This window comes from Bombina bombina, chromosome 3 (assembly GCF_027579735.1).
Source record: "Bombina bombina isolate aBomBom1 chromosome 3, aBomBom1.pri, whole genome shotgun sequence".
Lineage (NCBI taxonomy): Eukaryota > Metazoa > Chordata > Amphibia > Anura > Bombinatoridae > Bombina > Bombina bombina.
The window spans coordinates 163198453-163224272 of NC_069501.1; positions in this window are offsets into that span (position 1 = coordinate 163198453).

A 25820-nucleotide genomic window follows, 5' to 3' on the forward strand; every position below is an offset into this window, starting at 1 on the left:
GTGCAAATGGACTGTTTGCAGTTGTTTGTGGTGCGTTACACGGGGAGTTTGGTCTGTCACTGTGAAGCGGGCATAACCCTTACACTACCTGATCGATACAACATCATACCTGATGTTTTAAAGCACGTTATTCAAACGTCCGCCGTTCGCGATCCAAAATTTTAAGGTTCGCGACATCACTAACCTTAACCTGCATAATGGATTTATGTTAGGGATGTATGCATATAAACATAGTATCTTTTAAGGATATGTAATACGTATGTCTGGCTTCATGCCTATTGTTTATTTCTCTTTCTTTCACATTTTTTTCTAAAGGTTGGGTTTTTTAAAATGTATTATACATTGATCTCCCCCTTTTGGGGTCTAAGTATTATGACAACTATGTGTCCACTAGACTTTTCATAGCGTATTAACCACTTTGATTATGTCATCACATCACACATCTGTGTAGTATACGCCCCCTTTATTCCTTTCGTTCGTTATGGCAAATGCTTGCCTTTTCTATTGTAATGCATTTAAATTTAGCTTCTGGCCAGCCATACTTTGTGTAGCTCACTAATCACTTTGACTACGTTACACATTTGTGAGATACATGTACTGCTTATATATATATATTTTCCAGTTTCTATGGCAACCACTTGTCCTGTTAACTGCAGCGCATTTAATTCAACCATAATTCACAGACGTATGAGATAGTGCCACTATGTTTATTATACTGTACATACTATTTGGTTACCGCAGTACATTTAAAATCACCAATAGGGTTCGGGCTCATGAGATCTTGTTATTTTGTCATACACAAACATAATGTTTTCTCAGGTTGCTATGTCAACCTTTTTGTCCATTTAGACTTGCCGTAGTGCACATTCTGTATAATCAGTACCACCTACGTCATACACATCAACATGTGACTTAACCACATCCAATCAGCATTGATGGTGTTTTTAGGGGCATGCTGCTGCCCGGTTTTAAAAGTACCCGTTTGATGTTTACATTCAGTATACAGGAACCCTCTGAGGAAGAAGGATATTAAGCCTTTGAAACGTGTAAGGGACTAGTCCTTGAAATTCTGTTTTTATGTTTATGTATCTTTAGTGTTGGATACACTTAGGCCTAGATTTAGAGTTGGGCGGTAGCCGTGAAAACCAGCGTTAGAGGCTCCTAACGCTGGTTTTAGGCTACCTCCGGTATTTGGAGTCACTCAAAAAAGGGTCTAACGCTCACTTTTCAGCCGCGACTTTTCCATACCGCAGATCCCCTTACGTAAATTGCGTATCCTATCTTTTCAATGGGATTTTTCTAACTCCGGTATTTAGAGTCGTGTCTGAAGTGAGCGTTAGAAATCTAACGACAAAACTCCAGCCGCAGAAAAAAGTCAGTAGTTAAGAGCTTTCTGGGCTAACGCCGGTTCATAAAGCTCTAAACTACTGTACTCTAAAGTACACTAACACCCATAAACTACCTATGTACCCCTAAACCGAGGTCCCCCCACATCGCCGCCACTCGATTAAATTTTTTTAACCCCTAATCTGCCGACCGCCACCTACGTTATACTTATGTACCCCTAATCTGCTGCCCCTAACACCGCCGACCCCTATATTATATTTATTAACCCCTAACCTGCCCTCCACAACATCGCAGCCAGCTACCTACAATAATTAACCCCTAATCTGCCGACCGCAAAGAGCCGCCACCTACATTATAGCTATGTACCCCTAATCTGCTGCCCCTAACACCGCCGACCCCTATATTATATTTATTAACCCCTAATCTGCCCCCCACAACGTCGCCTCCACCTGCCTGCACTTATTAACCCCTAATCCGCCTCACTAACCCTGTAATAAATAGTATTAACCCCTAATCTGCCCTCCCTAACATCGCCAACACCTAACTTCAAACATTAACCCCTAATCTGCCGACTGGAGCTCACCGCTATTCTAATAAATGTATTAACCCCTAAAGCTAAGTCTAACCCTAACACTAACACCCCCCTAATTTAAATATAATTTAAATCTAACGAAATAAATTAACTCTTATTAAATAAATTATTCCTATTTAAAGCTAAATACTTACCTGTAAAATAAATCCTAATATAGCTACAATATAAATTATAATTATATTATAGCTATTTTAGGATTAATATTTATTTTACAGGTAACTTTGTATTTATTTTAACCAGGTATAATAGCTATTAAATAGTTAAGAACTATTTAATAGCTAAAATAGTTAAATTAATTACAAAATTACCTGTAAAATAAATCCTAACCTAAGTTACAATTAAACCTAACACTATATTATCATTAAATTAATTAAATAAAATACCTACAATTACCTACAATTAAACCTAACACTACACTATCAATACATTAATTAAATACAATACCTAAAAATAACTACAATGAAATAAACTAACTAAAGTACAAAAAATAAAAAAGAACTAAGTTACAAAAAATAATAAAATATTTACAAACATAAGAAAAATCTTACAACAATTTTAAACTAATTACACCTACTCTAAGCCCCCTAATAAAATAACAAAGCCCCCCAAAATACAAAATGCCCTACCCTATTCTAAATTAATAAAGTTCAAAGCTCTTTTACCTTACCAGCCCTGAACAGGGCCCTTTGCGGGGCATGCCCCAAAGAATTCAGCTCTTTTGCCTGTAAAAAAAAACATACAATACCCCCCCAACATTACAACCCACCACCCACATACCCCTAATCTAACCCAAACCCCCCTTAAATAAACCTAACACTAAGCCCCTGAAGATCTCCCTACCTTGTCTTCACCTCACCGGGTTCAGCGATCGGTCCAGAAGAGGGTCCGAAGTCTTGATCCAAGTGGAGCAAGAAGAGGTCCTCCATCCGGTAGAAGTCTTCATCCAAGCGGGGCAGAAGAGGTCTTCCATCCGATTGAAGTCTTCATCCAAGCGGGATCTTCTATAGTCATCCATCCGGAGCGGAGCGGCAGCATCCTGAAGACCTCCGACGCGGAACATCCATCCTGGCCGACGACTGAACGACGAATGACGGTTCCTTTAAATGACGTCATCCAAGATGGCGTCCCTCGAATTCCGATTGGCTGATAGGATTCTATCAGCCAATCGGAATTAAGGTAGGAATATTCCGACTGGCTGATGGAATCAGCCAATCAGAATCAAGTTCAATCCGATGGGCTGATCCAATCAGCCAATCAGATTGAGCTCGCATTCTATTGGCTGATCGGAACAGCCAATAGAATGCGAGCTCAATCTGATTGGCTGATTGGATCAACCAATCGGATTGAACTTGATTCTGATTGGCTGATTCCATCAGCCAATCAGAATATTCCTACCTTAATTCCGATTGGCTGATAGAATCCTATCAGCCAATCGGAATTCGAGGGACGCCATCTTGGATGACGTCCCTTAAAGGAACCGTCATTCTTCAGTTGGATGTCGCCGGATGAAGATGGGTCCGCGGTGGTGGTCTTCAGGATGGAGCCGGTCCTCATCGGATGAAGATAGAAGAAGCCGCTTGGAAGATGATGGTTGCCGGTCCGGATCTACTCTTCTTCCCGGATAGTATGAAGATTTTGGACCCTCTTCTGGACTTCTTTAGTGGATGTCTAGCCCCCGCTTGGGTTGGATGAAGATATCGGAGCCCGGACGGATCGGTGTGATACCCAGTGAGGTGAAGACAAGGTAGGATGATCTTCAGGGGCTTAGTGTTAGGTTTATTTAAGGGGGGTTTGGGTTAGATTAGGGGTATGTGGGTGGTTGGTTGTAATGTTGGGGGGGTATTGTATGTTTTTTTTTACAGGCAAAAGAGCTGAACTTCTTGGGGCATGCCCCGCAAAGGGCCCTGTTCAGGGCTGGTAAGGTAAAAGAGCTTTGAACTTTAGTAATTTAGAATAGGGTAGGGCATTTTTTTATTAGGGGGCTTAGAGTGGGTGTAATTAGTTTAAAATTGTTGTAAGATTTTTCTTATGTTTGTAAATATTTTTTTATTTTTTGTAACTTAGTTCTTTTTTATTTTTTGTACTTTAGTTAGTTTATTTCATTGTAGTTATTTGTAGGTATTGTATTTAATTTATTTATTGATAGTGTAGTGTTAGGTTTAATTGTAGGTAATTGTAGGTATTTTATTTAATTAATTTATTGATAGTGTAGTGTTAGGTTTAATTGTAACTTAGGTTAGGATTTATTTTACAGGTAGATTTGTAATTATTTTAACTATTTTAGCTATTAAATAGTTCTTAACTATTTAATAGCTATTGTACCTGGTTAAAATAAATACAAAGTTACAAATATTAATCCTAAAATAGCTATAATATAATTATAATTTATATTGTAGCTATATAAGGATTTATTTTACAGGTAAGTATTTAGCTTTAAATAGGATTAATTTATTTAATAAGAGTTAATTAATTTAGTTAGATTAAAATTATATTTAATTTAGGGGGTGTTAGTGTTAGGGTTAGACTTAGCTTTAGGGGTTAATACATTTATTAGAATAGCGGTGAGCTCCAGTCGGCAGATTAGGGGTTAATGTTTGAAGTTAGGTGTCGGCGATTTTAGGGAGGGCAGATTAGGGGTTAATACTATTTATTATAGGGTTAGTGAGGCGGATTAGGGGTTAATAACTTTATTATAGTAGCGCTCAGGTCCGCTCGGCAGATTAGGGGTTAATAAGTGTAGTTAGGTGGAGGCGACGTTGTGGGGGGCAGATTAGGGTTTAATAAATATAATATAGGGGTCGGCGATGTTAGGGCAGCAGATTAGGGGTACATAGGGATAATGTAAGTAGCGGCGGTTTACGGAGCGGCAGATTAGGGGTTAATAATAATATGCAGGGGTCAGCGATAGCGGGGGCGGCAGATTAGGGGTTAATAAGTGTAAGGTTAGGGGTGTTTAGACTCGGGGTACATGTTAGAGTGTTAGGTGCAGACGTAGGAAGTGTTTCCACATAGCAAACAATGGGGCTGCGTTAGGAGCTCAACGCGGCTTTTTTGCAGGTGTTTGGTTTTTTTTTCAGCTCAAACAGCCCCATTGTTTTCTATGGGGGAATCGTGCATGAGCACGTTTTTGAGGCTGGCCGCTTGCGTAAGCAACTCTGGTATCGAGAGTTGAAGCTGCGTTAAATATGCTCTACGCTCCTTTTTTGGAGCCTAACGCAGCCTTTATGTGGACTCTCAATACCAGAGTTATTTTTATGGTGCGGCCAGAAAAAAGCCGGCTTTTCAGGTCGTTACCGACAAAACTCTAAATCTAGCCGTTAGACTTGTTTAAGATATCTCAAATATTATCCTTTTGGTACTTCACATACATCGGATTGCCATTCTGATTACCTGGAAGCACCCTGAGGGTACCCTGATATATGTGTTTTATGGGTCTTATACATACCTCATATGTTTGAGGGTTTTAAATGTAAGTGGCGTTTTTTATACTTTTCTTTTAATAAAACTGTATTATGCTATGTACCTTTCTTGTGTTTTTCATTACGCATAACTGCTGGAACTCTCCAAATTCACACACCATACTCCAAGGGAAGAAGAACTAATACATCTTCCTCTCTGAACTGGACACGAGATATCAACGGAGGTTCTCCACTGATAGATGCGGCAACTTAACTCATATGATTGGGGTATTTTCTAGTAAGGGCTATACCTAACGGCCACCTATGTGTGACACCATCATCCTCTCTAATTGTTGTTTTTTCGACTGCAAGCACCAATAGAGACTTTCCTATTCAGTTGTACAGATATCTAATTAACAATTATTTATATACAGATTTGTTTTATTATTGTTCTATTATTTTTTTACTTATTTATTCTGAAGCCCTGTGACCCATATTCAGCGCTATCTCACCCTCTTTCTCTCTCTCTCCTTCTCTTACCTTCTAGGGGGATGTAGGGGTTTTGGGTACATGTATTGAGATTGTAGCACCTGTATTAGGATCTCTTGTTTTCAGTGAAGTGAGCGCTGTAGCGCAGACATCTGGGCAGCTTGCCTTCTTCCCCTGGTGGGATAGTTTGGCATTCTACTTCTCGTATATATATATTTTTTAATATATTAGAAAGGAGAATGAAGAGGAAAGCTATATCCTCTTATATAAGAAAGGGAACTCAGCACTCTTTTAAATTTTAAACCAAAGTTTCTTTATTTATAATCTTATCTTATTGTCAGGTCTCTATGTGACAACCACATAAAGGAATTAATTCCATGTAATCCACAATCTAGGTTACAATGCATCAAATTACAGAATGATATTCAAAGATGAACACCCCGGTTACAAAGTATATAATTACCAAGTGTTAATAACACTGTTTTTTACAAAAAGGAAAGGTTGCAATCTCTCGCCTAGATTTAGAGTTCTGCGTTAGGATTAAAAAGCAGCGTTAAGGGGTCCTAACGCTGCTTTTTAACACCCACTGGTATTTAGAGTCAGGCAGTAAAAGGGTCTACCGCTCACTTTCTTTCTGTGACTCGAGGCTATCGCAGATTCCCTTACGTCAATTGCGTATCCTATCTTTTCTATGGGATTTGCCTAACAGTGGTATTACGAGTCTTGGAAGAAGTGAGCGGTAGACCCTCTACCGACAAGACTCCAACCGCAAAAAAAAGTCTGTAGTTAGGAGTTTTATGGGCTAACGTGGGAACATAAAGCTCTTAACTACTGTGCTATAAAGTACACTAACACCCATAAACTACCTATGAACCCCTAAACCGAGCCCCCCCCCACATCGTAAACCATATAATAATTTTTTTTTTAAACCCTAATCTGCCGCTCCGGACCCCGCCGCCACCTACATTATCCCTATGAACCCCTAATCTGCTGCCCCTAACATCACCGACACCTATATTATATTTATTACCCCCTAATCTGCCCCCCCCAACGTCGCCACCACCTACCTACACTTATTAACCCCTAATCTGCCGACCGGACCTCGCCACCACTATAATAAATGTATTAACCCCTAAACCGCCGCACTCCCGCCTCGTAAACACTATAATTAATTGGATTAACCCCCAATCTGCCCTCCCTAACATCGCTGCCACCTACCTACAATTATTAACCCCTAATCTCCTACCCTCAACGTCGCCGCTACTATAATAAAGTTATTAACCCCTAAACCTAAGTCTAACCCTAACACCCCCCAAAGTTAAATATAATTTAAATAAAACGAACTAAATTTACTATCATTAAAGGACCAGTCAACACAGTAGATTTGCATAATCAACAAATTCAAGATAACAAGACAATGCAATAGCACTTAGTTTGAACTTCAAATGAGTAGTAGATTTTTTTTCTGACAATTTTAAAAGTTATGTCTTTTTCCACTCCCCCTGTACCGTGTGACAGCCATCAGCCAATCACAAATGCATACACGTACCATGTGACAGCCATCAGCCATTCACAAATGCATACACACTTATTCTTGCACATGCTCAGTAGGAGCTGGTGACTAAAAAAGTTTAAATATAAAAAGACTGTGCACATTTTGTTAATGGAAGTAAATTGGAAAGTTGTTTAAAATGGCATGCTCTATCTGAATAATGAAAGTTTAATTTTGATTGAGTGTCCCTTTAAATAAGTTATTCCTATTTAAAACTAAATACTTACCTATAAAATAAACCCTAATATAGCTACAATATAACTAATAGTTACATTGTAGCTATTTTAGGATTTATATTTATTTTACAGGCAACTTTGTATTTTAACTAGGCACAATAGCTAATAAATAGTTAATAACTATTTAATAGCTACCTAGTTAAAATAATTACAAAATTACCTGTAAAATAAATCCTAACCTAAGTTACAAATACACCTAACACTACACTATCAATACATTAATTAAATTAATTACCTACAATTAGCTAAACTAAAATACAATTAAATAAACTAAACTATAATACAAAAAAACCCAAACACTAAATTACAGGTAGGTGGCGGCGACGTTGGGGGGGGCAGATTAGGGAGTAATAAATATAATATAGGTGTCTGCGATGTTAGGGACAGCAGATTAGGGGTTCATAGCTATAATGCAGGTGGCGGCGGTGTCCGGTGCGGAAGATTAGGGGTTAATAGTATAATGCAGGTGTCAGCGATAGCGGGGGCGGCAGATTAGGGGTTAATAAGTGTTAGGGGTGTTTAGACTCGGGGTTCATGTTAGGGTGTTAGGTGTAGACTTAGAGAGTGTTTCCCCATAGGAAACAATGGGGCTGCGTTAGGAGCTGAACGCTGCTTTTTTGCAGGTGTTAGGTTTTTTTTGCAGCCAGCTCATCCCCATTGTTTCCTATGGGGATATCGTGCACGAGCACGTTTTTCCAGCTTACCGCTACCGTAGGCAACGCTGGTTTTGAGGGTTGAAGTGGAGCTAAATTATGCTCAACGCTCCATTTTCTGAGGCTAACACAGCAATTCAGACAACTCGTAATACCAGCTTTGGCTTAAGGGTGCGCTGGAAAAAAAAGCCTTGTTAGCACCGCGGGTCTTTACCGACAAAACTCTAAATCTAGGCGTCTGTTTCTAGTCAACATTTAATCTTTGTTGCCTAGATTACCCAAAGTAAAAACTACCATAATCATCATGGGCATACCAATATATAATATTTTCATATTGCTTTATATGTGTATAGATAAATCTTAAACCCTTTGAATCACAATGGATATACAATGCTCATTCCAGTAAAGTGTCAAGCAAATGACCGTGGCTTACAACAGCACTTAAGGTTGACCTGGAACAAACATAGGATCCTGTTAGCAAGCAGGTAAGTAGTACCTTAATCCTTATAGTTTGTGACTCTCCGATGGAGCGGCTAGGTTTCCCCTCCCTCTCTTTAACTGAGAGCTCGTACACAAATGAGTGAAGTAAACAAGGAGTTCCTGTAAGCTCTCCTCCTATCTAACGAGAGCACCGGTGATTATGAGCGGATATCTGTATGTTAGGAGTCTCCTCCATACGTGTCCCAAGACACCTCCTTCTTGTTTAGGCAAAGCGATCATCCCCAGTTAGTGCTTATCCAAACTTTTATCACATTGATCTTACGGAACAGTATCTTTGACAATAAGATAAGATTATAAATAAAGAAACTTTAGTTTAAAATTCAAAAGAGTGCTGAATTCCTTTTTTATATAAGAGGATATAGCTTTCCTCTTCATTCTCCCTTCTAATATTTTTTTAAAATTTTACTTAAAGGGTCTGCACCAATGCCTTTAACAAGGATACATTGTTTAGAAATAATATACACTAAATTGGTCTTGGAAACATTTATATATATATATATATATATATATATATATACACATGTCTAAAGATGGATATGTATGAATTTATATGTCTATATGTGTAAATATGATTTTATGTATTTATTTGTGTATATATGTATTTACAGACACAAAAATACATATGTATACATATATAGACACATATATAAGTGCATTGGAGCCCTTTGCAGTTAAGTAGGCGAAAACATGAAAAAAACATATTTATGCAATGTACAATGCTGCCATTGAATCAAACAGTTATACATTTCTTGTAATTAATATATAGAAATAATTATTTATTTTTATTAGGAGTTATATATAATATTGCATTATCCTAATTATTAGGTACCATACACTCTGACTTAATTTATATTGATAAGTAGCCTTGTTACTTTCTTTTAAATTTGAGATGCTAATTGCTAAGGTCTAGATTACAAGTGAAGCACTAAATTATCACGCTGCCACAAACGGGGAAATGTGCCCGTTTGCAGGAGAGCGATTATTAACCAGCCATTACAAGTGGCTGGTTATTGCTACTGCGAGTGGCTGGTAATCACTCCAAAAATTAACCAGGGATCCAATCTCTAGTTTATTTTCTAAAAGTGCCCCAAATAATCTCAAAATAGAGGGCATTGTATTTTTTTTATTGAAAAAAGTAGCATTTAAAAAAAACAAAAAAAAAACTACACAGTTTTGGAGCTTTTAAGTTGGTGGGAGTGGGGTGTTAGAAAAAAAAATGGCACTAAAAAGCCCCTTTACATTGCAGTCTATAGGAACCGTGTGTTATCATAGATGGCAAAGAATAAGCTATTATAAAATTAAACTCTCCAAAAGAGAAGCTTTGCCAATACGCAAACCTAAATTCAAGCTTGAGGTCTTACATGCGAGTTATGACTGTACATGGTCTACCGACACAATTAAGCACTTGGTAGACCAGTTGGGTCCACATCCATAAATTTTTATTGAAAGAAATAAGGAATCTTTTAAATTCATGGACATTTAGAGAGGTATCCTGGCTGGGTTGAATTGCCACAATAAAAATTGCCATTTTAAAGAAAATCTTGTGCCTGTTAAATGTCTCTCAATAAATCTATTGGGGGACCTTTTAAGTAGGTTTCATATCTTATTTATGAGGCATATATGGCAATGTAAGAAACCAAGAATTTTGGGTAAAATTCTGCAAAAGAGATTTAGTAAGGAGGAGTCTCTTTACCGGACATTTCAGTTTATTATGAGGCACTCGTGTTACACACATCACCTTATGGAGCTTTACTGGGGAAATTCATGGGTGGAAATGAGTACAACAGGCTTCCCTACCATTGGGAATCGAATTAAAAGATCTACCCTAGATCTCAATTTATAAACGTAGCAGTTTAATTATCCACAATATTGTTATTTTACAGAACTTATAGATCTGGAAATCGTTAGGACATTACTCTGAAGTGGCTTCTAACCCTTCTTCTATACATCCTCTTCCAAAATTATTGAGAGGTCTGCACAATATGGGGGATTACAGAGCGCCAACTAAACTGACCTCTGGCTCTGATAGATTGGCACCTAGTTGCCAATAAGGGGTGATCAATTTGAAATGGGAATGTATCAGAGCGCCAAACAAAGTAGGTTGGGTCAAGGTTCAGCTCAACAATTACCAGTGATAACAATAAGAAGGTAAAAAAAGAGTAAATAAAAGTACAGTTTAATACAATTAGATACTATTACAAATCTATTGGTAATCAGATAAAATTATAGTATGGTACATTAGATACTAATACAATTCTGTTAAAATGTGGTGAATTTCAGATAAAAATAACAATAATACATGGATCCATGTTACAAATATAAATAAAAACATAAAAACATATTCCTGAAAGAGGCTCAGGTAGCACAATGTGAAGAGCAAAAGCTTGCAGAAAATATGGTCTTGATAAAGGTCAGTGAGGACCGAAACGCGTTGACTGGTGATCTGGTAAGAAGTATTTTAATTTCGTTCACGTTACAGAAACCCTCTGCACTATATATTTTTGTTTTTTTTTTCCTTGACAGGTTAAGGGACACTTACTTTGGATTACATATTGGGACCCACGAACTTGGCAAATTCCCTTAAAGAAAAATTATCACTTGTTTTTTTCTCTTATCTGGATGTGGAATTTACGTTTAGGATAGACTGTTAACAAAACAATATAATTTTCATTGAAGTTTGAATTCATTTCTAATTGCATCACCATCTGTTATTTTTTAGTTCTGAAGATGTTAGCTTAGCGGTCTCCTGATCCGGAGATACCCTCGTTAGTTGCTCATGAAAATTGTTGTAATTCATTGTGTTTTAATTGATTCTAACGTTTTATTAGAGTGATCACTCGTTGTTTGTTTAAAAATTTTGAGTTACGATTTGAGTTTAAGTTTTAATTTTGCATTTCCTATCGAATACACTCACCTTTAACAACCACCGTCACGATCTTCCATCTCCTACACAAACGCCGATTTTATTCATCTACACTATTTTTTCAAGTTTTTATGTCACACCACACGATCACTCATCAGGGGTACCTCTGTCACGCTCCATACCGATCTAGGAGCATTTTCCGCATTAATATTATTAAGTTCTATGAAAACTTAAACACATAAGTAAAACTTATGGTGTGAGCCGGGATAATCACCCACTTTTTTTTCTCAATTATAGCATTTGTTTAATCCATCCCCCCCGCATTATCCACTGTGCATCACACAAATCTACACAATTGTTATTATATGTAATTCTATCCGGTAACTTGATCCGGTTATTCCACTAGTCTGCCACTCTATTGGAGCCATAACATAGTGCCTTTCGTTTTTTAGTCATCCAAGCTCCATATTTTCTGCAAGCTTTTGCTCTTCACATTGTGCTACCTGAGCCTCTTTCAGGAATATGTTTTTATGTTTTTATTTATATTTGTAACATGGATCCATGTATTATTGTTATTTTTATCAGAAATTCACCACATTTTAACAGAATTGTATTAGTATTTAATGTACCATACTATACTTTTATCTGATTACCAATAGATTTGTAATAGTATCTAATTGTATTAAACTGTACTTGTATTTACTCTTTTTACCTTCTTATTGTTATCACTGGTAATTGTTGAGCTGATCCTTGACCCAGCCTACTTTGTTTGGCGCTCTGATACATTCCCATTTCATTATTGAGAGGTTTACCTGGCTCACATATATCTCATTGGAGGTCTTGGGGATTAGCATTGGTTTCGCAATTGCACTCTCAAGACAGGCGGGTTTTGCCAGGTTACAAAGTCTGTAACAAAAAAACCCCATAATTTATGTAAGAACTTACCTGATAAATTCATTTCTTTCATATTAGCAAGAGTCCATGAGCTAGTGACGTATGGGATATACATTCCTACCAGGAGGGGCAAAGTTTCCCAAACCTCAAAATGCCTATAAATACACCCCTCACCACACCCACAAATCAGTTTAACGCATAGCCAAGAAGTGGGGTGATAAGACAAAAGTGTGAAAGCATAAAAAATAAGGAATAATTGTGCTTTATACAAAAAAATCATAACCACCACAAAAAAAGGGTGGGTCTCATGGACTCTTGCTAATATGAAAGAAATGAATTTATCAGGTAAGTTCTTACATAAATTATGTTTTCTTTCATGTAATTAGCAAGAGTCCATGAGCTAGTGACGTATGGGATAATGAATACCCAAGATGTGGATCTTCCACGCAAGAGTCACTAGAGAGGGAGTGATAAAATAAAGACAGCCAATTCTGCTGAAAATAATCCACACCCAAAATAAAGTTTAAATCTTATAATGAAAAACTGAAATTATAAGCAGAAGAATCAAACTGAAACAGCTGCTTGAAGTACTTTTCTACCAAAAACTGCTTCAGAAGAAGAAAACACATCAAAATGGTAGAATTTAGTAAAAGTATGCAAAGAAGACCAAGTTACTGCTTTGCAAATCTGATCAACCGAAGCTTCATTCCTAAACACCCAGGAATTAGAAACTGACCTAGTAGAATGAGCTGTAATCCTTTGAGGCAGAGTTTTACCTGACATAAGCATGATGAATCAAAGACTTTAACCAAGACGCCAAGAAATGGCAGAGGCTTTCTGACCTTTCCTAGAACCGGAAAAGATAACAAATAAACTAGAAGTCTTTCGGAAATTTTTAGTAGCTTCAACATAATATTTCAAAGCTCTAACTACATCCAAAGAATGCAACGATCTTTCCTTAGAATTCTTAGGATTAGGACACAATGAAGGAACCACAATTTCTCTACTAATGTTGTTAGAATTCACAACCTTAGGTAAAAATTTAAAAGAAGTTCGCAACACCGCCTTATTCTGATGAAAAATCAGAAAAAGAGACTCACAAGAAAGAGCAGATAAATCAGAAACTCTTCTAGCAGAAGAGATGGCCAAAAGAAACAAAACTTTCCAAGAAAGTAATTTAATGTCCAGCGAATGCATAGGTTCAAACGGAGGAGCTTGAAGAGCCCCCAGAACCAAATTCAAACTCCAAGGAGGAGAAATTGACTTAATAACAGGTTTTATATGAACCAAAGCTTGTACAAAACAATGAATATCAGGAAGACTAGCAATCTTTCTGTGAAAAAGAACAGAAAGAGCAGAGATTTGTCCTTTCAAGGAACTTGCAGACAAACCTTTATCCAAACCATCCTGAAGAAACTGTAAAATTCTAGGAATTCTAAAAGAATGCCAAGAAAAAAGATGAGAAAAACACCAAGAAATGTAAATCTTCCAGATTCAATAATATATCTTCCTAGATACAGATTTACGAGCCTGTAACATAGTATTAATCAGAGAGTCAGAGAAACCTCTATGACTGAGAATCAAGCGTTCAATCTCCATACCTTCAAATTTAAGGATTTGAGATCCTGATGGAAAAAAGGACCTTGTGAAAGAAGGTCTGGTCTTAACGGAAGAGTCCACGGTTGGCAAGTGGCCATCTGGACAAGATCTACATACCAAAACCTGTGAGGCCATGCTGGAGCCACCAGCAGAACAAACGAGCACTCCTTTAGAATCTTGGAAATTACTCTTGGAAGAAGAACTAGAGGCGGAAAGATATAGGCAGGATGATACTTCCAAGGAAGTGACAATGCATCCACTGCCTCAGCCTGAGGATCCCTGGATCTGGACAGATACCTGGGAAGCTTCTTGATTAGATGAGAAGCCATCAGATCTATTTCTGGAAGTCCCCACATTTGAATAATCTGAAGAAATACCTCTGGGTGAAGAGACCATTCGCCCGGATGTAATGTTTGGCGACTGAGATAATCCGCTTCCCAATTGTCTATACCTGGGATATGAACCGCAGAAATTAGACAGGAGCTGGATTCCGCCCATACCAGAATTCGAGATACTTCTCTCATAGCCAGAGGACTGTAAGTCCCTCCTTGATGATTGACATATGCCACAGTTGTGACATTGTCCGTCTGAAAACAAATGAACGACTCTCTCTTTAGAAGAGGCCATGACTGAAGAGCTCTGAAAATTGCACGGAGTTCAAAATATTGATCGGTAATCTCACCTCCTGAGATTCCCAAACCCCTTGTGCTGTCAGAGACCCCCAAACAGCTCCCCAACCTGTCAGACTTGCATCTGTTGAAATCACAGTCCAGGTTGGAAGAACAAAAGAAGCCCCCTGAACTAAACGACGGAGGTCTGTCCACCATGTCAGAGAGTGTCGTACAATCGGTTTTAAAGATATTAATTGAGATATCATTGTATAATCCCTGCACCACTGGTTCAGCATACAGAGCTGAAGAGGTCGCATGTGAAACGAGCAAAGGGGACCGCGTCCAATGCAGCAGTCATAAGACCTAGAATTTCCATGCATACCTACCTACCGAAGGGAAAGATTGAGACTGAAGATTTCGACAAGCTGAAACCAAATTCAGACGTCTCTTGTCCGTCAGAGACAGAGTCAAGGACACTGAATCTATCAGGAAACCTAAAAAGGTTACCCTTGTCTGAGGAATCAACAAACTTTTTGGTAAATTGATCCTCCAACCATGTTCTAGAAGAAAAAACACTCATAAAAGACTAGAAAGGTTCTTTCTAGTGAAAATGAGCAAAGGGAATTGAATCCAAAGCTGTGGCCATAAGACCTAAACTTCTATGCATATATAGCAACTGAAGGAAATAATAGAAACTAAAGGTACCGACAGACGGAACCCAATAGAATTATCCCTTGTCTGATAGAGACAAAGACAGTGACACAAACTATCTGGAAACATTAAAAAGGTGACCCTTGTGTGAGGAATCAAGAGCTTTCGAAAAAAAGATCCTCTAACTATGTCCTGAAGGGCAAGTGAATCATACGAGATTCCGCATCCTCAGAAAATAATCTGAATGAAAACAGAAAAATGAAAATATGCATTTATTGTATCTAATGAAAACAAATAATGCTATCAATGACCATAAAAAGGCAAAATAGTTTGAATAAAACTCCAAACCCGGTTCCTAAAAAAAGGAACTGGAATAAATACCCCAGAAGATTCCAGGTCTGAGCAGCGCTTGAACCCCATGGGTGCCCAGCCATGCTTCAACAGTACCCAAAATATATAGGACAGAAACACACTAAAAGAAAGTGTTAGCCTTACTGGAATAAAATCAAAGAAATTTGGACAAAATAGAACCAAATAAATTTCAAAGAAGTCTTAACCTGCCCTTTACCAGCCAAGCTGGAATACGGCACGTACATCGCAATATTAGGGAGCTGATTTCGAACCCCAATTATAAACATGTTACTTGGGAAAGAACTCAGTAATTCGTTCCTTAATAAGAACAACCAAACTAGTATAAGCTTAAAGTTTTAGTCTTAGAACTCAATCTTGAAGCCCAGAGTAACAGTTAAGAATTGAATCCAATTATAAAACAAATAATTGATTATCTTAGAACAAAAGAAATATGGATTTTTTTTTATTTTTTTTTAAAAATCACAAAATTCTTGTAGCTAAAATAGCTAAAGACATAGATTAACCCTCATTTGTGAAAATATTCAATAAAATGAAGACACAAATGAAATTATTAGCATGATAGACCAGTTAAAGGAACAGTCAATACAGTGGACTTGCATAATCAATAAATGCAAAACAACAAGACAAATGCAACAGCACCTAGTCTAGTAAATGTTGTCCCTTAAGAATGCTAAAATAAATCATAATCTGATACTTGATCTTAAAGTAAACAGAACAAAAATGAAGCAATTGCAACATCCAAATAAATCACAGGACCAAGAAAAGTACCTGAAACTAAATAATTTTCCATAAATAAGATACAACCATCTAAAGGAAAATAAATACTATTTTGCTATAGAAACAATAGCATAATTAGTAGGAGTAGAGATAGCCCCAATAAATTGGAGAACCCTCCAAATTGAATTTAACTGCTGGCAAAGAATATAGTTTAAAACCTTAGAAGAAGGAATAAAAGAAAATTCTCAGCCTATTACATTCCCTAGTAAGAGGAATTGGAAAGAAAACTTCTGAAAACACAGAAGAATAAATAAGCAGAAATAGTGTCAGCTAGTCTTAAAGAACTAGTTACCTTAATATCCAAAATAATCAACACCTTTTCAACAAAGAACAAATGTACTTTAATAAAGAAATAATAAAAAGTAGATTTGTTAGTGTCAATATCTGATGAAGAAAATTCTGAAAGAGAAAAAACATCATCAGAGAAGGATAAAACAGTATGTTGTTGGTCATTTGAAACTTCAATAATTAAAAAAGAAGTGAAAGAGACCTAAAAATTGTATTAGAAGGCACGAAGTCAGACAAAGCCTTTAAAATAGAATCAGAAAAATATTTTTTATAAATCTTTTAAATATTTCTTGTACATAAGATGTAAGAATGGCAATAAAGCATAAATACTAATGGATTCTGCATGTAAAAGTATATCATAATAACTTATTACAAACCATAGCTAAAGATAAACATTTAAAACATTTAAAATAAATGAACTTTGGTAGAACTGAACTCAGTTAAGCGTTTTTCCAGAAGTAGCTTTTGATCCAGGGTCAATCTGAGACATCTTGCAATATGTAATAGAAAAAACAACATATAAAGCAAAATTGATCAAATTCCTTAAATTACAGTTTCAGGAATGGGAAAAAAATGCCAATGAACAAGCTTCTAGCAACCAGAAGCAATAAACAATGAGACTTAAATAATGTGGAGACAATAATGACGCCCATATTTTTTAGCGCCAAAAAGGACGCCCACATTATTTGGCGCCTAAATGCTTTTAGCGCCAAAAATGACGCCACATCCGGTAACGCTGACACTTTTGGCGCAAAAACGTCAAAAATGACGCAACGTCCGGTGACAAGTACGACGCCGGAAAAACGTTGAAATTTTTTTGCGCCAAAAAAGTCAGCGCCAAAAATGACGCAATAAAATGAAGCATTTTCAGCCCCCGCGAGCCTAACAGCCTACAGAGAAAAAAGACAAATTTTAAGGTAAGAAAAAAATTGATTATTCAAATGCATTATCCCAAATAATGAAACTGACTGTCTGAAATAAGGAATATTGAACATCCTGAGTCAAGGCAAATAAATGTTTAAACACAAATATTTAGAACTTTATATAAAAGCGCCCAACCATAGCTTAGAGTGTCACAAAAATAAGATTTACTTACCCCAGGACACTCATCTACATGTAGTAGAAAGCCAAACCAGTACTGAAACGAGAATCAGTAGAGGTAATGGTATATAAGAGTATATCGTCGATCTGAAAAGGGAGGTAAGAGTTGAATCTCTACGACCGATAACAGAGAACCTATGAAATAGACCCCTTAGAAGGAGATCATTGAATTCAAATAGGCAATACTCTCTTCACATCCCTCTGACATTCACTGCACGCTGAGAGGAAAACTGGGCTCCAACCTGCTGCGGAGCGCATATCAACGTAGAATCTAGCACAAACTTACTTCACCACCTCCACAGGAGGCAAAGTTTGTAAAACTGATTTGTGGGTGTGGTGAGGGGTGTATTTATAGGCATTTTGAGGTTTGGGAAACTTTGCCCCTCCTGGTAGGAATGTATATCCCATACATCACTAGCTCATGGACTCTTGCTAATTACATGAAAGAAAGTGCTTTACCCCCTGCAATTATTTAGGAAAAATTCTAACTGAATAATACAGGAACAATTTTTATCCATTCATACTTTATCTTTATTGGTTTAACTATTCAATCATACACGTTTAAAAACACTTAAACTCTCTAGATATCAATATATAGCATAGATGTGTGAATAATACCTCTGAGAATCATGTATCTATATGTGAAACATTGTACTTGGTTTGTATAATATCAAGCAGTCAGATACAAACATTATCTTTTGTAGCCGGCTATTAATAAATTCAGAAATAATGCTGTAACAAGAGGACCTGTTAATTTTTCCTTTCCATTCCTATTCAACACATACTTCCATCTTACTTATATAATAGGTTTATGAGACTTCGACAGAGGGAGATATATTGGATACACAAATTGAAGACCCTTTCTCCTTTGGGTCTTAATATGAATATTGATTTAGCAACTTTTTAGAAATATCGATTTGGTTGTCCAATATTACCCTCCCTCTGCTTAACACTATCTTTCATTGGATTAGACAAGTTCAATGGTTTTATTAATACATACATTTTTCACATTACATTTGTTGCTTTATTAATTGTCACTACATCTGTTTCTTTATCAGTTTTTACTATATTTGTTTTGTGGATTTTTGTATAGGTTCATAATTTTTAATAATAAACTGTTATATATATTCACATGGATTTGGATGATATTTATTTGGGGCTTTATATTTAATTTAAATTTTATTTTCATATAGAGGATTATTATATTTATTATATGTATTATATTTATTTTAGTAAGCTATCAATTTTTATTATTGTCTTGTATTTGGCTTTTTTATCTATATGTGTATTATCATACTGAATTTACATTAGATTTTGAACTTCCTGATTTTTGTGTATCAGAGTCTATATATTTAGATATGAGTACTTCATCTGTAGAGATATGCTATGGTTGATGATGTTGACAGATAGAGACTTTCTTTAATTTTTTCAATTTTTTTACAATTAGCGGATTGTCATTTATATCACCAATTTCTTTTTGGTTAGATCAGTTAAAGATCTATCTAATATTTGCTACACTCATCTTTTATTTGTATAAAGTGAAAATCATGCATCATGCCCCTCCTGTCCGAATATTGTGACATGATCAGCTGTAGTATTGTTTACATTATCTGGGGTTGCGATTGGTCTGAATATACGTGTTTGTATGGGTGTGATTTGCGCCTTGAGTTTTATAGATTATGACCATGCAGCCGTCATAGTTTTAAATGATCAGTTATGTGTTTTCGGGGGGTAGCAGTGCTAGAGATAAGTTCATTAGGGCATACTCTACTAATTTTAAAATGTGTCTATATGTTCGAACTTGTTGGCGCACTATGCATTATTTTCCAATTGATATTGGGTCTAATGGGAAGGTACTGGTATGTCACACACAATTGTGTGATTGGTTCCCATGTCGGCCTCTGGGCCCAATAGGATACCGTATATCGGTAGGTGGGTCATTACTTGAATACAGATTGGCTATTATCAGTACACCTCTCACTACGATTGCGGGTTCAGTGGTACATGGACGCCGAATGGTAAACCAATAAAGTGTGACTTTTCTTGGGTGTGTTATTATATACATTTGTGATTGGTCAGTTAGCTGTATATTTGGAGCAAGGTTAATAAGAACACTATAGCCTGATGAAACAGCGGTCACGCTGAGAAACGCGTTGCTGTGTTCTCTATGCACTTTTACTATTGTTTTTAATAAAAGCAACACTTTTTTTAAAACACCTTGCTCCTGTTGAATGAATCTTGGACATCTGGGGCCAAGTCTAGTATCGGTGGATGTTTGAACCAAATTTGGGCTCCTATCTTTTTCCTGCAATCATTGGGAGAACGTGTTCCTGCCTCACTTTGCATTTACGAGTCAGCTGAGTGGCTCCAAAGTCTCAGTCTGCTGAATATTGCACTGGATGTGCACCTTGGTTTGTGAGTATATTATATATATATACAGTATACTTATATCTAGGTGCCTCTATTTCTCATCCTACCCTTTAGGATTTGGTTCTTATCTCGTCATCTTTACAAGAGAGCTGCCTCCATTGTCTACAAGCACGTTTCTGAACACTAATTGGAACTTAATTGTATATTATAAGACACTTGCAAAAATTGCTTCATTGTTCTTTGGGGTGGATAATCTAAGCTTGTAGAATACTCACGAGGATATGAAATATCACTAATTTTATTGAGTCACAAATCATTCCTTCACTGTTTTTGTTATTATTTATTAATTTTATTATTTTTTAATTTTATTTTTGTTATTTCGGATATATTGTTTAATATAGAATCACCACTATATTGCATTTGGTATTTTGGTTCATTTTGGCGCACCATCTTTTTATTTAGTTCAGTTTTGCACTGCACTTTTTTGAGCATTTAAAGTCTCTAGATATTAATATTTAGCATAGGTGTGTGAATAACACCTCTGAGAATCATGTGTCTAGATATGAAACATTGTACTTGGTTTGTATAATATCAAGCAGTCAGATATAAACAATATCTTTTATAGCTGGCTATCAATAAATTCAAAAATAATGCTATAACAAGAGGACCTGTTAATATGTGGGATGTCAGATTGTGAGATTAAAGCTATCTAGCTAATACTCTATCTGTAATTATAAAGTCCTTGCTTGCACAGTTAACTTTAGCACAGCTGCTCAATGTAATAGATTCTGTCTGCTTGAACTCTCTCGATATCAATATATACAGTAGCATAGGTATGTGAATAATACCTCTGAGAGTCATGTATCTAGATATGAAACATTGAAAAAACTTAGAGTCTGAAGCCAGACCCCTGACACGTGTTTCGCTCACTCTTCCTCAGAGGGGTGTCAGGGGTCTTGCTTCAGAGAGTTCATATTTTCATTTTTTAACCGCTTACTCTCTATGATAACTGTTGATTGCCAATAGCTTGTAAATGTGTGTTATATTCTGAGATCAGGCATTGTGCTATGTTAGTGAAACAAGTCAGTTAAACATTAATCTAGCCCCCACTATAGAAGGGGCTAAAGCAGACAGAATATTTTACACTGAATAGCTGTGCTAAAGTTAACTGTGCAAGCAAGGACTTTATAATTACAGATAGAGTATTAGCTAGATAGCTTTAATCTCGCAATCTGACATCCAACATATTAACAGGTCCAATTGTTACAGCATTATTTCTGAATTTATTAATAGCTGGCTGCAAAAAACATTGTTTGTATCTAACTGCTTGTTATTATACAAACCAAGTACAATGTTTCATATCTAGATACATGACTCTCCGAGGTGTTATTCACATACCTATGCTACTGATATCGAGAGAGTTCTTCAAGCAGACAGAATCTATTACATTGAGCAGCTGTGCTAAAGCTAACTTTGCAAGAAAGGACTTTATAATTACAGATAGAGTATTAGCTAGATGGCTTTAATCTCATAACCTGACATCCCACATATTAACAGGTCCTCTTGCTACAGCATTATTTTTGAATTTATTAATAGCCAGCTATAAGATATATTGTTTATATCTGACTGCTTGATATTATACAAACCAAGTACAATGTTTCATATCTAGACACATGATTCTAAGAGGTGTTATTCACACACCTATACTAAATATTAATATCTAGAGATTTTAAGCAGGCATAATCTATTACACTGAACAGCTGTGCTAAAGTTGAATGTGCAAGCAAGGACTTTATAATTACAGAGTATTAGCTAGATAGCTTTAGTCTCATAATCTGACATCCCACATATTAACAGGTCCTCTTGTTACAGAATTATTTCTGAATTTATTAATAGATAATGTTTGTCTCTGACTGCTTGATATTATACAAACCAAGTACAATGTTTCACATATAGATACATGATTCTCTAAGATATTATTCACACACCTATGCTATATATTGATATCTAGAGTGTTTTTAAACATGTATGATTGAATAGTTAAACCTATAAAGATAAAGTATGAATGGCTAAAAATCGTTCCTGTATTATTCAGTGAGAATTTTTCCTAAATAATTGCAGGGGTAAATCATTCTCTTTTTTTGTTACATATTTTGTAGCTCATTTATTTATGAGTCTCCTTCAGTGCTATATTGCCCCTCTAACAGGTGCTTGTTGATTACAAAAATATTTGGCACCTATAGGTTTTTACCATTAGTACTACTTTACCTACTATCTTGTTACTATGGTTTTGTCAGGTGCCTTTTCTCTGGATACAATTTCAATTCCTAATTGGTTTAAATTTGAACATGTTAGACTTTATAGTCTTATGGTTTCATGGTGGTTCCCTAAAAGTGGATTAAGAGTTTTAACAAACTGGGAAAACTCTTGGATCTCAGGGATAAAACTGTCTTAACCTTTATCTTTTAACTATGATATGATAATGAAATATGGGATTTCTGTCAAGATTTGGCTGTTAAGAGCCTGGTAGAAGTGTTTATCAGTGCATATTTTGTATAATATCCTGAATCAGGCAATTACCCTTACAAAAGAAAAACAAACCATAATTGTGCTAACTTTTTAGAGCTTTTTGAACATATTATTAAGATGGCATTGCACACCCTTAAGACTTTCATAAATAGCCCCAATAAAATTCCTCTAATGCTGGAGGGAGTGTGGAGAAAAAAGGGTCTGATTTAAATATCTGGTGGAGCTGTCCGAAGATAGCTAATTGCTTTATGCGATGAGCTTGGAATCAGGGTTCAAATGAGCCCTGAAGTTGCCCTGTTTAATATTCTACCTACTAAATTACACAAACATTTAAAAAGTTTGATAGTTTTTATTTTTGCGGCTATGAAAATATTAATATCAAGAGCTTGGAAACAGTTATACCCCCCTCTTTGGAATCTGTGTTTAGATCAATAGACCACTTTGCAAAAATGGAAAGAGGCTTCTACCAGAGTTTGGATAAATTAGACTACTATTGGAGCATATGGGATATATGGCTCCATAGATGAGAACAAAATAGTTGACTGGTGAGGTTTTAGATTTAGTTTTATATCTGCCACTCTCCTTTCCCATTAGTGCTTTTTTTCCCCCTCCCCTTCCTTACTTTCCCCACATTAGTACACACAAGGTTTCTGCTAACCTGATATATGTTTTTACAAAGTATGGAATCTGTATGTTGTTGCCAAGTCTGCTTTATACCACTTTGGTTATGATATCTATAGGTATATGATGTGCTATAATATTCCGAGTAATGAAAGAACTAGTTTCTCCTATTGTTTAATAAGGCACATAATGGCCTCTATTTAACAAGCTCCGTAAGGAGCTTGATGGCCCCTGTTTCTGGTGAGTCTTCAGACTCGCCAGAAACAGCAGTTATGAAGCAGCGGTCAAAAAGACTGCTGCCCCATAACCTGTCCGCCTGCTCTGAGCAGGCGGACAGACATTGCTGGAAATCAACATGATCGAGTATGATCGGGTTGATTGACACCCCCCTGCTGGCGGCCTATTCCACGAGTCTGCAGGGGGCGGCGTTGCACCAGCAGCTCTTGTGAGCTGCTGGTGCAATGCTGAATACAGCGAGCGTATTGCACGCCGTATTCAGCAAGGTCTGTCGGACCTGATTTGCACTGTCGGATCAGGTCCGACAGACCTTGATAACTTGGGGCCATAGAGCGATTTTTATTATATAGAAATGTTTAATTTACTCTAGTATATCAGATATTATTTTATGGAGATCTAGATTTTAACATGCTGGCAAAATTTTTATCTGGGTATATTTTGGTTCCTTTATTTTCAATGACATCCAGGATGATTCTCAGTGGAACTAATGAGAGACATTTCAAGTCTTGAAGTTTCCAGAAGTCCAGTTGACAGTTTGAGGCATATTTAACAAATGTCTGTCGGACCTGATCCGACACTGCGGATCAGGTCCGACAGACATCGCTGAATGCGGAGAGCAATACGCTCTCCGTATTCAGCATTGCACCAGCAGCTCAGAAGAGCTGCTGTTGCAATGCTGCCCCCTGCAGACTCGCGACCAATCAGGCCGCCAGCAGGGGGTGTCAATCAACCCAATTGCACTTGATCGGGTTGAATTCCAGTGATTCCTGTCCGTCTCATCAGAGCAGGCAGACAGGGTTATGGAGCAGCGGTCTTTAGACTGCTGCTTCATAACTGGTGTTTCTGGCGAGCCTGCAGGCTCGCCAGAAACACGGGGCATCAAGCTCCATTCGGAGCTTGATAGATAGACCCCTTTGTGTTCTTCCTGTTACTCCTAAAACTTGTACCTATAACATGGAAAATTGTATGTTGTGTTTTGTTTTTCAATGCTGAATTTAATAAGAAATTAATTAAAAAAACACCCATTCTTTTGATCAGTGCTCTCTCAAGGGTTAATTTGCATATTCAAATGTGTTGTAATTTTAAGCTCCAGTTAATGGTGATGTACTACTATGAAGAACAAGATATATCAACTGTTGTGTCACTATCTATGAAACAGTAATTGTTACCTGATGTTTTCTATTTACATTAATTCCACAATTAACCATTGGTGTTCCTATGTGGGATCTTTAATGTTTGTCTCTCACTTTTCTGGGCCTGTTTGATTTAGTGTAGATTTAGTCTTTTCTCTGGTTATGGCTAACAAGTATTTTGTATGACGTTCCTGGATCACTGGAACTCTGACCATATTAGAAAACCTTTGTATGACCATGCATGCTCTTGCACGAATATAAGTATCTCTTATAGTTTTACCTCTTACTGCCTGATTTTCTGCATATAAACTTGTTTATTCTACCAAACTAAGTTTATGGGAAACTAATCTTTTTCAACCTGAATTCCTATGTTAAATTTCAATATCTTCCTCCTAGAATTCATGTGTATTACATATCTATGTTTTTAGCAATTTACAACACTTTGCTTAAGCCTTGAAATTCCTGTTTTTCAGCTATACTGTTTGCCATTTTTTGGACTTTGCTTCCTAATACCAGAATGTTCTAAAAATGTGATTTCTCTTATTCCAGGTACCTTGTTTTCCATTTACTGGAACAAGCTTACATAAATGATTGTTCTTTCCTTGCATTGCCTCTTGTTCCAACTGCTTTGTTTACTGTACTAAGTTTATTATATATATATTCTCGCTTACCTGTATCATTATACTTTGGCTACAAATACCCTGTCTCCAGCTCAAGTTTCCTTACTGAAGTTTCCTTACTGAAGTAGGCTCATGAGATCATTCTGTAGTAGGCTCAGGAGCATGCATGTGTCTTGAACAGTGTTCCATCTAAGGCCAGTTTTTTGAGAGGCCCAGCAGTGAATCAGTCAATAAGGGAACCACACCTTGCCATCTGCATTTTGTAGTGTTTGCTAATTGCTCTAATTAACTGTTTCACAGCTGGGCTGTTCACAAAACTAGCCTTAGAGGGAATACTGGTCTTGACCCCTATATTGTAACAGTATGTGTATGTCTAGCTTGTAGAT